Source organism: Mytilus trossulus, chromosome 5 (assembly GCF_036588685.1).
Source record: "Mytilus trossulus isolate FHL-02 chromosome 5, PNRI_Mtr1.1.1.hap1, whole genome shotgun sequence".
Lineage (NCBI taxonomy): Eukaryota > Metazoa > Mollusca > Bivalvia > Mytilida > Mytilidae > Mytilus > Mytilus trossulus.
Genome location: NC_086377.1, coordinates 45,720,368 through 45,734,856, shown reverse-complemented (window position 1 = coordinate 45,734,856; position 14,489 = coordinate 45,720,368). Strand labels below are relative to the sequence as shown.

The 14,489-nt window shown below is 38.3% G+C and overlaps 13 non-coding genes across 13 annotated transcripts; 9 read left to right on the top strand and 4 right to left on the bottom strand.

Moving 5' to 3' along the window:
* Positions 1 to 664: 664 nt before the first annotated feature.
* Trnag-gcc (transfer RNA glycine (anticodon GCC)) lies at positions 665 to 735 on the top strand. The gene has a single exon. It is a non-coding gene; the product is annotated as a tRNA-Gly (tRNA).
* Positions 736 to 2,095: 1,360 nt separating this feature from the next.
* Positions 2,096 to 2,166, top strand: Trnag-gcc (transfer RNA glycine (anticodon GCC)). The gene has a single exon. It is a non-coding gene; the product is annotated as a tRNA-Gly (tRNA).
* A 628-nt stretch (positions 2,167 to 2,794) lies between these two features.
* On the bottom strand, positions 2,795 to 2,866 carry Trnae-uuc (transfer RNA glutamic acid (anticodon UUC)). Its single transcript has one exon. It is a non-coding gene; the product is annotated as a tRNA-Glu (tRNA).
* Positions 2,867 to 3,525: 659 nt separating this feature from the next.
* On the top strand, positions 3,526 to 3,596 carry Trnag-gcc (transfer RNA glycine (anticodon GCC)). Its single transcript has one exon. It is a non-coding gene; the product is annotated as a tRNA-Gly (tRNA).
* A 623-nt stretch (positions 3,597 to 4,219) lies between these two features.
* On the bottom strand, positions 4,220 to 4,291 carry Trnae-uuc (transfer RNA glutamic acid (anticodon UUC)). The gene has a single exon. It is a non-coding gene; the product is annotated as a tRNA-Glu (tRNA).
* Positions 4,292 to 4,950: 659 nt separating this feature from the next.
* On the top strand, positions 4,951 to 5,021 carry Trnag-gcc (transfer RNA glycine (anticodon GCC)). Its single transcript has one exon. It is a non-coding gene; the product is annotated as a tRNA-Gly (tRNA).
* A 623-nt stretch (positions 5,022 to 5,644) lies between these two features.
* Trnae-uuc (transfer RNA glutamic acid (anticodon UUC)) lies at positions 5,645 to 5,716 on the bottom strand. Its single transcript has one exon. It is a non-coding gene; the product is annotated as a tRNA-Glu (tRNA).
* Positions 5,717 to 6,375: 659 nt separating this feature from the next.
* On the top strand, positions 6,376 to 6,446 carry Trnag-gcc (transfer RNA glycine (anticodon GCC)). Its single transcript has one exon. It is a non-coding gene; the product is annotated as a tRNA-Gly (tRNA).
* A 623-nt stretch (positions 6,447 to 7,069) lies between these two features.
* On the bottom strand, positions 7,070 to 7,141 carry Trnae-uuc (transfer RNA glutamic acid (anticodon UUC)). Its single transcript has one exon. It is a non-coding gene; the product is annotated as a tRNA-Glu (tRNA).
* A 659-nt stretch (positions 7,142 to 7,800) lies between these two features.
* Trnag-gcc (transfer RNA glycine (anticodon GCC)) lies at positions 7,801 to 7,871 on the top strand. The gene has a single exon. It is a non-coding gene; the product is annotated as a tRNA-Gly (tRNA).
* Positions 7,872 to 9,225: 1,354 nt separating this feature from the next.
* On the top strand, positions 9,226 to 9,296 carry Trnag-gcc (transfer RNA glycine (anticodon GCC)). The gene has a single exon. It is a non-coding gene; the product is annotated as a tRNA-Gly (tRNA).
* A 1,354-nt stretch (positions 9,297 to 10,650) lies between these two features.
* Trnag-gcc (transfer RNA glycine (anticodon GCC)) lies at positions 10,651 to 10,721 on the top strand. The gene has a single exon. It is a non-coding gene; the product is annotated as a tRNA-Gly (tRNA).
* A 2,779-nt stretch (positions 10,722 to 13,500) lies between these two features.
* Positions 13,501 to 13,571, top strand: Trnag-gcc (transfer RNA glycine (anticodon GCC)). Its single transcript has one exon. It is a non-coding gene; the product is annotated as a tRNA-Gly (tRNA).
* The last annotated feature ends 918 nt before the right edge of the window (positions 13,572 to 14,489 follow it).

The window sequence follows — 14,489 nt, the reverse complement described above, 5'->3', positions numbered from 1 at the left end:
CGGACTTAGTATAACTTGCTTAATTTAAGCTATATATAAGCAGTCCTTACGAGCCTAATACATTTATGATTGTGTCAACATATGATAACTGTGATTCAGCTGACAGCATGAAAGGAGAGTATTCAAAGCTCACAAAACTATACCAGTCGGTAAATATTAGATGCAGAGAACGTACAATTGGTAAAGGGCAAAGTTATGCATTTAGCTTATAATTACATATGGAGTATGAAAATTAGCATGTACCATATGTCGACTTTACCGAGTTCAAGTTGTCTGTCATGGAAACCACACAGAAATTGTGTCAAATTACAGAACTTTTCGTTTTGCGATAGGTCTTCTTTGAAAGACTTGAGGTTACTTATCCCTCCCCCTTTTAAGATCACGATTATTTTTTTGTTTTAACTACGCGGGTTTTAAGCTTATAATATATATCTAAGTTTCAAAATATACAGCGTTTTTCTGGTCACTATATTTCAACCTCGAGCTGAGATTATGCTGCAGCTGAACAAATGGGATCTACATTATCGCCGATTTCCTCTTTTCACATTTATTTGTGGCCGGGTTTCTACCGACAATTTCAGTATCATATTAACATGCATTTATACCATACATATCAGGTAACATGTGTCCTTATATGATCAAGTTTAACATGAGGTAGTCATAAGCATCGGTGGTTCAGTGGTAGAATGCTCGCCTGCCACGCGGGCGGCCCGGGTTCGATTCCCGGCCGATGCATTTCTTTTTTGCCTCATTCAAGGTTTTCAATTGATAAGAGGACAGTGGAATTCGCGACACATAATCATATCATCCACGTATATATAGTGGGCATTGCTGTAAAAAACAAATTCATTTGATGACATAATTTCAAATGTAACGCGTCTCCTCTCTTTACGTAGAGGTCAATCTTGAATAAGATACAAATAAATTGTTGAGAACGCGCTTTATACGTGTGCCAGGAGTGAAAGGCTCCGGTGCGACCATTTTTAGCAATTGAGTGGAATCGTAGAGAGTGGCAAACACAGGGGAATTACGTTATCGTATCTAACTTATATCCCGAGGGGATAATGTCATAACAACTGACTAAATGACAAGAAATGCATAAAACATCAACATGACTCTTAAACATAGAGTCATTATTTGCTAAAGTACATTCTTTTGCAGGTGTGATGGTAACCCATCTCATTCAGTCAGTCAGTCTCATGTAAAGACATAATCATCAGCGACAGATGCAAACTGCAAGATAACATACGAACGTTGCGAGAAACAATTGCAATGAATTCGCCTCTGAGAGTATGTCGAATCCTGCATATCTTTTTCGTGACTTTTTACATTTGTCTCCTCCAATCACAAAAAATTAAAGCTCCGATGCCGGGAATCGAACCCGGGCCGTCTGGGTGGAAAACCAGAAATCCTAACCACTAGACCACATCGGACTTAGTATAACTTGCTTAATTTAAGCTATATATAAAAGAGTCCTTACCGAGCCTAATACATTTATGATTGGTAGTCAGATAACTGTGATTCAGCTGACAGCATGAAAGGAGAGTATTCAAAGCTCACAAAACTATACCAGTCGGTAAATATTAGATGTGCAGAAACGTACAATTGGTAAAGGGCAAAGTTATGCATTTAGCTTATAATTACATATGAGTATGAAAATTAGCATGTACCATATGTCGACTTTACCGAGTTCAAGTTGTCTGTCATGGAAACCACAACAGAAAATTGTGTCAAAATTACAGAACTTTTCGTTTTGCGATTAGGTCTTCTTTGAAAGACTTGAGGTTACTTATCCCTCCCCCTTTAAGATCACGATTATTTTTTTGTTTTAACTACGCGGGTTTAAGCTTATATATTATATCTAAGTTTCAAATTATACAGCGTTTTTCTGGTCACTATATTTCAACCTCGAGCTGAGATTATGCTGCAGCTGAACAAATGGGATCTACATTATCGCCGATTTCCTCTTTTCACATTTATTTGTGCCGGGTTTCTAACGACAATTTCAGTATCATATTAACATGCATTTATACCATACATATCAGGTAACATTGTGTCCTTATATGATCAAGTTTAACATGAGAGGTAGTCATAAGCATCGGTGGTTCAGTGGTAGAATGCTCGCCTGCCACGCGGGCGGCCCGGGTTCGATTCCCGGCCGATGCATTTCTTTTTTGCCTCATTCAAGGTTTTTCAATTGATAAGAGGACAGTGGGAATTCGCGACACATAATCATATCATCACGTATTATATAGTGGGCATTGCTGTAAAAACAAATTCATTTGATGACATAATTTCAAATGTAAACGCCGTCTCCTCTCTTTACGTAGAGGTCAATCTTGAATAAGATACAAATAAATTGTTGAGAACGCGCTTTATACGTGTGCCAGGAGTGAAAGGCTCCGGTGCGACCATTTTTAGCAATTGAGTGGAATCGTAGAGAGTGGCAAACACAGGGAATTACGTTATCGTATCTAACTTATATCCCGAGGGGATAATGTCATAACAACTGACTTAATGACAAGAAATGCATAAAACATCAACATGACTCTTAAACATAGAGTCATTATTTGCTAAAGTACATTCTTTTGCAGGTGTGATGGTAACCCCATCTCATTCAGTCAGTCAGTCTCATGTAAAGACATAATCATCAGCGACAGATGCAAACTGCAAGATAACATACGAACGTTGCGAGAAACAATTGCAATGAATTCGCTCTGAGGAGTATGTCGAATCCTGCATATCTTTTTCGTGACTTTTTACATTTGTCTCCTCCAATCACAAAAAATTAAAGCTCCGATGCCGGGAATCGAACCCGGGCCGTCTGGGTGAAAACCAGAAATCCTAACCACTAGACCACATCGGACTTAGTATAACTTGCTTAATTTAAGCTATATATAAAAGAGTCCTTACCGAGCCTAATACATTTATGATTGTGTCAACATATGATAACTGTGATTCAGCTGACAGCATGAAAGGAGAGTATTCAAAGCTCACAAAACTATACCAGTCGGTAAATATTAGATGCAGAAACGTACAATTGGTAAAGGGCAAAGTTATGCATTTAGCTTATAATTACATATGGAGTATGAAAATTAGCATGTACCATATGTCGACTTTACCGAGTTCAAGTTGTCTGTCATGGAAACCACAACAGAAATTGTGTCAAATTACAGAACTTTTCGTTTTGCGATTAGGTCTTCTTTGAAAGACTTGAGGTTACTTATCCCTCCCCCTTTAAGATCACGATTATTTTTTTGTTTTAACTACGCGGGTTTAAGCTTATATATATATCTAAGTTTCAAATTATACAGCGTTTTTCTGGTCACTATATTTCAACCTCGAGCTGAGATTATGCTGCAGCTGAACAAATGGGATCTACATTATCGCCGATTTCCTCTTTTCACATTTATTTGTGCCGGGTTTCTACCGACAATTTCAGTATCATATTAACATGCATTTATACCATACATATCAGGTAACATGTGTCCTTATATGATCAAGTTTAACATGAGGTAGTCATAAGCATCGGTGGTTCAGTGGTAGAATGCTCGCCTGCCACGCGGGCGGCCCGGGTTCGATTCCCGGCCGATGCATTTCTTTTTTGCCTCATTCAAGGTTTTCAATTGATAAGAGGACAGTGGAATTCGCGACACATAATCATATCATCCACGTATATATAGTGGGCATTGCTGTAAAAACAAATTCATTTGATGACATAATTTCAAATGTAACGCGTCTCCTCTCTTTACGTAGAGGTCAATCTTGAATAAGATACAAATAAATTGTTGAGAACGCGCTTTATACGTGTGCCAGGAGTGAAAGGCTCCGGTGCGACCATTTTTAGCAATTGAGTGGAATCGTAGAGAGTGGCAAACACAGGGAATTACGTTATCGTATCTAACTTATATCCCGAGGGGATAATGTCATAACAACTGACTAAATGACAAGAAATGCATAAAACATCAACATGACTCTTAAACATAGAGTCATTATTTGCTAAAGTACATTCTTTTGCAGGTGTGATGGTAACCCATCTCATTCAGTCAGTCAGTCTCATGTAAAGACATAATCATCAGCGACAGATGCAAACTGCAAGATAACATACGAACGTTGCGAGAAACAATTGCAATGAATTCGCTCTGAGGAGTATGTCGAATCCTGCATATCTTTTTCGTGACTTTTTACATTTGTCTCCTCCAATCACAAAAAATTAAAGCTCCGATGCCGGGAATCGAACCCGGGCCGTCTGGGTGAAAACCAGAAATCCTAACCACTAGACCACATCGGACTTAGTATAACTTGCTTAATTTAAGCTATATATAAAAGAGTCCTTACCGAGCCTAATACATTTATGATTGTGTCAACATATGATAACTGTGATTCAGCTGACAGCATGAAAGGAGAGTATTCAAAGCTCACAAAACTATACCAGTCGGTAAATATTAGATGCAGAAACGTACAATTGGTAAAGGGCAAAGTTATGCATTTAGCTTATAATTACATATGGAGTATGAAAATTAGCATGTACCATATGTCGACTTTACCGAGTTCAAGTTGTCTGTCATGGAAACCACAACAGAAATTGTGTCAAATTACAGAACTTTTCGTTTTGCGATTAGGTCTTCTTTGAAAGACTTGAGGTTACTTATCCCTCCCCCTTTAAGATCACGATTATTTTTTTGTTTTAACTACGCGGGTTTAAGCTTATATATATATCTAAGTTTCAAATTATACAGCGTTTTTCTGGTCACTATATTTCAACCTCGAGCTGAGATTATGCTGCAGCTGAACAAATGGGATCTACATTATCGCCGATTTCCTCTTTTCACATTTATTTGTGCCGGGTTTCTACCGACAATTTCAGTATCATATTAACATGCATTTATACCATACATATCAGGTAACATGTGTCCTTATATGATCAAGTTTAACATGAGGTAGTCATAAGCATCGGTGGTTCAGTGGTAGAATGCTCGCCTGCCACGCGGGCGGCCCGGGTTCGATTCCCGGCCGATGCATTTCTTTTTTGCCTCATTCAAGGTTTTCAATTGATAAGAGGACAGTGGAATTCGCGACACATAATCATATCATCCACGTATATATAGTGGGCATTGCTGTAAAAACAAATTCATTTGATGACATAATTTCAAATGTAACGCGTCTCCTCTCTTTACGTAGAGGTCAATCTTGAATAAGATACAAATAAATTGTTGAGAACGCGCTTTATACGTGTGCCAGGAGTGAAAGGCTCCGGTGCGACCATTTTTAGCAATTGAGTGGAATCGTAGAGAGTGGCAAACACAGGGAATTACGTTATCGTATCTAACTTATATCCCGAGGGGATAATGTCATAACAACTGACTAAATGACAAGAAATGCATAAAACATCAACATGACTCTTAAACATAGAGTCATTATTTGCTAAAGTACATTCTTTTGCAGGTGTGATGGTAACCCATCTCATTCAGTCAGTCAGTCTCATGTAAAGACATAATCATCAGCGACAGATGCAAACTGCAAGATAACATACGAACGTTGCGAGAAACAATTGCAATGAATTCGCTCTGAGGAGTATGTCGAATCCTGCATATCTTTTTCGTGACTTTTTACATTTGTCTCCTCCAATCACAAAAAATTAAAGCTCCGATGCCGGGAATCGAACCCGGGCCGTCTGGGTGAAAACCAGAAATCCTAACCACTAGACCACATCGGACTTAGTATAACTTGCTTAATTTAAGCTATATATAAAAGAGTCCTTACCGAGCCTAATACATTTATGATTGTGTCAACATATGATAACTGTGATTCAGCTGACAGCATGAAAGGAGAGTATTCAAAGCTCACAAAACTATACCAGTCGGTAAATATTAGATGCAGAAACGTACAATTGGTAAAGGGCAAAGTTATGCATTTAGCTTATAATTACATATGGAGTATGAAAATTAGCATGTACCATATGTCGACTTTACCGAGTTCAAGTTGTCTGTCATGGAAACCACAACAGAAATTGTGTCAAATTACAGAACTTTTCGTTTTGCGATTAGGTCTTCTTTGAAAGACTTGAGGTTACTTATCCCTCCCCCTTTAAGATCACGATTATTTTTTTGTTTTAACTACGCGGGTTTAAGCTTATATATATATCTAAGTTTCAAATTATACAGCGTTTTTCTGGTCACTATATTTCAACCTCGAGCTGAGATTATGCTGCAGCTGAACAAATGGGATCTACATTATCGCCGATTTCCTCTTTTCACATTTATTTGTGCCGGGTTTCTACCGACAATTTCAGTATCATATTAACATGCATTTATACCATACATATCAGGTAACATGTGTCCTTATATGATCAAGTTTAACATGAGGTAGTCATAAGCATCGGTGGTTCAGTGGTAGAATGCTCGCCTGCCACGCGGGCGGCCCGGGTTCGATTCCCGGCCGATGCATTTCTTTTTTGCCTCATTCAAGGTTTTCAATTGATAAGAGGACAGTGGAATTCGCGACACATAATCATATCATCCACGTATATATAGTGGGCATTGCTGTAAAAACAAATTCATTTGATGACATAATTTCAAATGTAACGCGTCTCCTCTCTTTACGTAGAGGTCAATCTTGAATAAGATACAAATAAATTGTTGAGAACGCGCTTTATACGTGTGCCAGGAGTGAAAGGCTCCGGTGCGACCATTTTTAGCAATTGAGTGGAATCGTAGAGAGTGGCAAACACAGGGAATTACGTTATCGTATCTAACTTATATCCCGAGGGGATAATGTCATAACAACTGACTAAATGACAAGAAATGCATAAAACATCAACATGACTCTTAAACATAGAGTCATTATTTGCTAAAGTACATTCTTTTGCAGGTGTGATGGTAACCCATCTCATTCAGTCAGTCAGTCTCATGTAAAGACATAATCATCAGCGACAGATGCAAACTGCAAGATAACATACGAACGTTGCGAGAAACAATTGCAATGAATTCGCTCTGAGGAGTATGTCGAATCCTGCATATCTTTTTCGTGACTTTTTACATTTGTCTCCTCCAATCACAAAAAATTAAAGCTCCGATGCCGGGAATCGAACCCGGGCCGTCTGGGTGAAAACCAGAAATCCTAACCACTAGACCACATCGGACTTAGTATAACTTGCTTAATTTAAGCTATATATAAAAGAGTCCTTACCGAGCCTAATACATTTATGATTGTGTCAACATATGATAACTGTGATTCAGCTGACAGCATGAAAGGAGAGTATTCAAAGCTCACAAAACTATACCAGTCGGTAAATATTAGATGCAGAAACGTACAATTGGTAAAGGGCAAAGTTATGCATTTAGCTTATAATTACATATGGAGTATGAAAATTAGCATGTACCATATGTCGACTTTACCGAGTTCAAGTTGTCTGTCATGGAAACCACAACAGAAATTGTGTCAAATTACAGAACTTTTCGTTTTGCGATTAGGTCTTCTTTGAAAGACTTGAGGTTACTTATCCCTCCCCCTTTAAGATCACGATTATTTTTTTGTTTTAACTACGCGGGTTTAAGCTTATATATATATCTAAGTTTCAAATTATACAGCGTTTTTCTGGTCACTATATTTCAACCTCGAGCTGAGATTATGCTGCAGCTGAACAAATGGGATCTACATTATCGCCGATTTCCTCTTTTCACATTTATTTGTGCCGGGTTTCTACCGACAATTTCAGTATCATATTAACATGCATTTATACCATACATATCAGGTAACATGTGTCCTTATATGATCAAGTTTAACATGAGGTAGTCATAAGCATCGGTGGTTCAGTGGTAGAATGCTCGCCTGCCACGCGGGCGGCCCGGGTTCGATTCCCGGCCGATGCATTTCTTTTTTGCCTCATTCAAGGTTTTCAATTGATAAGAGGACAGTGGAATTCGCGACACATAATCATATCATCCACGTATATATAGTGGGCATTGCTGTAAAAACAAATTCATTTGATGACATAATTTCAAATGTAACGCGTCTCCTCTCTTTACGTAGAGGTCAATCTTGAATAAGATACAAATAAATTGTTGAGAACGCGCTTTATACGTGTGCCAGGAGTGAAAGGCTCCGGTGCGACCATTTTTAGCAATTGAGTGGAATCGTAGAGAGTGGCAAACACAGGGAATTACGTTATCGTATCTAACTTATATCCCGAGGGGATAATGTCATAACAACTGACTAAATGACAAGAAATGCATAAAACATCAACATGACTCTTAAACATAGAGTCATTATTTGCTAAAGTACATTCTTTTGCAGGTGTGATGGTAACCCATCTCATTCAGTCAGTCAGTCTCATGTAAAGACATAATCATCAGCGACAGATGCAAACTGCAAGATAACATACGAACGTTGCGAGAAACAATTGCAATGAATTCGCTCTGAGGAGTATGTCGAATCCTGCATATCTTTTTCGTGACTTTTTACATTTGTCTCCTCCAATCACAAAAAATTAAAGCTCCGATGCCGGGAATCGAACCCGGGCCGTCTGGGTGAAAACCAGAAATCCTAACCACTAGACCACATCGGACTTAGTATAACTTGCTTAATTTAAGCTATATATAAAAGAGTCCTTACCGAGCCTAATACATTTATGATTGTGTCAACATATGATAACTGTGATTCAGCTGACAGCATGAAAGGAGAGTATTCAAAGCTCACAAAACTATACCAGTCGGTAAATATTAGATGCAGAAACGTACAATTGGTAAAGGGCAAAGTTATGCATTTAGCTTATAATTACATATGGAGTATGAAAATTAGCATGTACCATATGTCGACTTTACCGAGTTCAAGTTGTCTGTCATGGAAACCACAACAGAAATTGTGTCAAATTACAGAACTTTTCGTTTTGCGATTAGGTCTTCTTTGAAAGACTTGAGGTTACTTATCCCTCCCCCTTTAAGATCACGATTATTTTTTTGTTTTAACTACGCGGGTTTAAGCTTATATATATATCTAAGTTTCAAATTATACAGCGTTTTTCTGGTCACTATATTTCAACCTCGAGCTGAGATTATGCTGCAGCTGAACAAATGGGATCTACATTATCGCCGATTTCCTCTTTTCACATTTATTTGTGCCGGGTTTCTACCGACAATTTCAGTATCATATTAACATGCATTTATACCATACATATCAGGTAACATGTGTCCTTATATGATCAAGTTTAACATGAGGTAGTCATAAGCATCGGTGGTTCAGTGGTAGAATGCTCGCCTGCCACGCGGGCGGCCCGGGTTCGATTCCCGGCCGATGCATTTCTTTTTTGCCTCATTCAAGGTTTTCAATTGATAAGAGGACAGTGGAATTCGCGACACATAATCATATCATCCACGTATATATAGTGGGCATTGCTGTAAAAACAAATTCATTTGATGACATAATTTCAAATGTAACGCGTCTCCTCTCTTTACGTAGAGGTCAATCTTGAATAAGATACAAATAAATTGTTGAGAACGCGCTTTATACGTGTGCCAGGAGTGAAAGGCTCCGGTGCGACCATTTTTAGCAATTGAGTGGAATCGTAGAGAGTGGCAAACACAGGGAATTACGTTATCGTATCTAACTTATATCCCGAGGGGATAATGTCATAACAACTGACTAAATGACAAGAAATGCATAAAACATCAACATGACTCTTAAACATAGAGTCATTATTTGCTAAAGTACATTCTTTTGCAGGTGTGATGGTAACCCATCTCATTCAGTCAGTCAGTCTCATGTAAAGACATAATCATCAGCGACAGATGCAAACTGCAAGATAACATACGAACGTTGCGAGAAACAATTGCAATGAATTCGCTCTGAGGAGTATGTCGAATCCTGCATATCTTTTTCGTGACTTTTTACATTTGTCTCCTCCAATCACAAAAAATTAAAGCTCCGATGCCGGGAATCGAACCCGGGCCGTCTGGGTGAAAACCAGAAATCCTAACCACTAGACCACATCGGACTTAGTATAACTTGCTTAATTTAAGCTATATATAAAAGAGTCCTTACCGAGCCTAATACATTTATGATTGTGTCAACATATGATAACTGTGATTCAGCTGACAGCATGAAAGGAGAGTATTCAAAGCTCACAAAACTATACCAGTCGGTAAATATTAGATGCAGAAACGTACAATTGGTAAAGGGCAAAGTTATGCATTTAGCTTATAATTACATATGGAGTATGAAAATTAGCATGTACCATATGTCGACTTTACCGAGTTCAAGTTGTCTGTCATGGAAACCACAACAGAAATTGTGTCAAATTACAGAACTTTTCGTTTTGCGATTAGGTCTTCTTTGAAAGACTTGAGGTTACTTATCCCTCCCCCTTTAAGATCACGATTATTTTTTTGTTTTAACTACGCGGGTTTAAGCTTATATATATATCTAAGTTTCAAATTATACAGCGTTTTTCTGGTCACTATATTTCAACCTCGAGCTGAGATTATGCTGCAGCTGAACAAATGGGATCTACATTATCGCCGATTTCCTCTTTTCACATTTATTTGTGCCGGGTTTCTACCGACAATTTCAGTATCATATTAACATGCATTTATACCATACATATCAGGTAACATGTGTCCTTATATGATCAAGTTTAACATGAGGTAGTCATAAGCATCGGTGGTTCAGTGGTAGAATGCTCGCCTGCCACGCGGGCGGCCCGGGTTCGATTCCCGGCCGATGCATTTCTTTTTTGCCTCATTCAAGGTTTTCAATTGATAAGAGGACAGTGGAATTCGCGACACATAATCATATCATCCACGTATATATAGTGGGCATTGCTGTAAAAACAAATTCATTTGATGACATAATTTCAAATGTAACGCGTCTCCTCTCTTTACGTAGAGGTCAATCTTGAATAAGATACAAATAAATTGTTGAGAACGCGCTTTATACGTGTGCCAGGAGTGAAAGGCTCCGGTGCGACCATTTTTAGCAATTGAGTGGAATCGTAGAGAGTGGCAAACACAGGGAATTACGTTATCGTATCTAACTTATATCCCGAGGGGATAATGTCATAACAACTGACTAAATGACAAGAAATGCATAAAACATCAACATGACTCTTAAACATAGAGTCATTATTTGCTAAAGTACATTCTTTTGCAGGTGTGATGGTAACCCATCTCATTCAGTCAGTCAGTCTCATGTAAAGACATAATCATCAGCGACAGATGCAAACTGCAAGATAACATACGAACGTTGCGAGAAACAATTGCAATGAATTCGCTCTGAGGAGTATGTCGAATCCTGCATATCTTTTTCGTGACTTTTTACATTTGTCTCCTCCAATCACAAAAAATTAAAGCTCCGATGCCGGGAATCGAACCCGGGCCGTCTGGGTGAAAACCAGAAATCCTAACCACTAGACCACATCGGACTTAGTATAACTTGCTTAATTTAAGCTATATATAAAAGAGTCCTTACCGAGCCTAATACATTTATGATTGTGTCAACATATGATAACTGTGATTCAGCTGACAGCATGAAAGGAGAGTATTCAAAGCTCACAAAACTATACCAGTCGGTAAATATTAGATGCAGAAACGTACAATTGGTAAAGGGCAAAGTTATGCATTTAGCTTATAATTACATATGGAGTATGAAAATTAGCATGTACCATATGTCGACTTTACCGAGTTCAAGTTGTCTGTCATGGAAACCACAACAGAAATTGTGTCAAATTACAGAACTTTTCGTTTTGCGATTAGGTCTTCTTTGAAAGACTTGAGGTTACTTATCCCTCCCCCTTTAAGATCACGATTATTTTTTTGTTTTAACTACGCGGGTTTAAGCTTATATATATATCTAAGTTTCAAATTATACAGCGTTTTTCTGGTCACTATATTTCAACCTCGAGCTGAGATTATGCTGCAGCTGAACAAATGGGATCTACATTATCGCCGATTTCCTCTTTTCACATTTATTTGTGCCGGGTTTCTACCGACAATTTCAGTATCATATTAACATGCATTTATACCATACATATCAGGTAACATGTGTCCTTATATGATCAAGTTTAACATGAGGTAGTCATAAGCATTGGTGGTTCAGTGGTAGAATGCTCGCCTGCCACGCGGGCGGCCCGGGTTCGATTCCCGGCCGATGCATTTCTTTTTTGCCTCATTCAAGGTTTTCAATTGATAAGAGGACAGTGGAATTCGCGACACATAATCATATCATCCACGTATATATAGTGGGCATTGCTGTAAAAACAAATTCATTTGATGACATAATTTCAAATGTAACGCGTCTCCTCTCTTTACGTAGAGGTCAATCTTGAATAAGATACAAATAAATTGTTGAGAACGCGCTTTATACGTGTGCCAGGAGTGAAAGGCTCCGGTGCGACCATTTTTAGCAATTGAGTGGAATCGTAGAGAGTGGCAAACACAGGGAATTACGTTATCGTATCTAACTTATATCCCGAGGGGATAATGTCATAACAACTGACTAAATGACAAGAAATGCATAAAACATCAACATGACTCTTAAACATAGAGTCATTATTTGCTAAAGTACATTCTTTTGCAGGTGTGATGGTAACCCATCTCATTCAGTCAGTCAGTCTCATGTAAAGACATAATCATCAGCGACAGATGCAAACTGCAAGATAACATACGAACGTTGCGAGAAACAATTGCAATGAATTCGCTCTGAGGAGTATGTCGAATCCTGCATATCTTTTTCGTGACTTTTTACATTTGTCTCCTCCAATCACAAAAAATTAAAGCTCCGATGCCGGGAATCGAACCCGGGCCGTCTGGGTGAAAACCAGAAATCCTAACCACTAGACCACATCGGACTTAGTATAACTTGCTTAATTTAAGCTATATATAAAAGAGTCCTTACCGAGCCTAATACATTTATGATTGTGTCAACATATGATAACTGTGATTCAGCTGACAGCATGAAAGGAGAGTATTCAAAGCTCACAAAACTATACCAGTCGGTAAATATTAGATGCAGAAACGTACAATTGGTAAAGGGCAAAGTTATGCATTTAGCTTATAATTACATATGGAGTATGAAAATTAGCATGTACCATATGTCGACTTTACCGAGTTCAAGTTGTCTGTCATGGAAACCACAACAGAAATTGTGTCAAATTACAGAACTTTTCGTTTTGCGATTAGGTCTTCTTTGAAAGACTTGAGGTTACTTATCCCTCCCCCTTTAAGATCACGATTATTTTTTTGTTTTAACTACGCGGGTTTAAGCTTATATATATATCTAAGTTTCAAATTATACAGCGTTTTTCTGGTCACTATATTTCAACCTCGAGCTGAGATTATGCTGCAGCTGAACAAATGGGATCTACATTATCGCCGATTTCCTCTTTTCACATTTATTTGTGCCGGGTTTCTACCGACAATTTCAGTATCATATTAACATGCATTTATACCATACATATCAGGTAACATGTGTCCTTATATGATCAAGTTTAACATGAGGTAGTCATAAGCATCGGTGGTTCAGTGGTAGAATGCTCGCCTGCCACGCGGGCGGCCCGGGTTCGATTCCCGGCCGATGCATTTCTTTTTTGCCTCATTCAAGGTTTTCAATTGATAAGAGGACAGTGGAATTCGCGACACATAATCATATCATCCACGTATATATAGTGGGCATTGCTGTAAAAACAAATTCATTTGATGACATAATTTCAAATGTAACGCGTCTCCTCTCTTTACGTAGAGGTCAATCTTGAATAAGATACAAATAAATTGTTGAGAACGCGCTTTATACGTGTGCCAGGAGTGAAAGGCTCCGGTGCGACCATTTTTAGCAATTGAGTGGAATCGTAGAGAGTGGCAAACACAGGGAATTACGTTATCGTATCTAACTTATATCCCGAGGGGATAATGTCATAACAACTGACTAAATGACAAGAAATGCATAAAACATCAACATGACTCTTAAACATAGAGTCATTATTTGCTAAAGTACATTCTTTTGCAGGTGTGATGGTAACCCATCTCATTCAGTCAGTCAGTCTCATGTAAAGACATAATCATCAGCGACAGATGCAAACTGCAAGATAACATACGAACGTTGCGAGAAACAATTGCAATGAATTCGCTCTGAGGAGTATGTCGAATCCTGCATATCTTTTTCGTGACTTTTTACATTTGTCTCCTCCAATCACAAAAAATTAAAGCTCCGATGCCGGGAATCGAACCCGGGCCGTCTGGGTGAAAACCAGAAATCCTAACCACTAGACCACATCGGACTTAGTATAACTTGCTTAATTTAAGCTATATATAAAAGAGTCCTTACCGAGCCTAATACATTTATGATTGTGTCAACATATGATAACTGTGATTCAGCTGACAGCATGAAAGGAGAGTATTCAAAGCTCACAAAACTATACCAGTCGGTAAATATTAGATGCAGAAACGTACAATTGGTAAAGGGCAAAGTTATGCATTTAGCTTATAATTACATATGGAGTA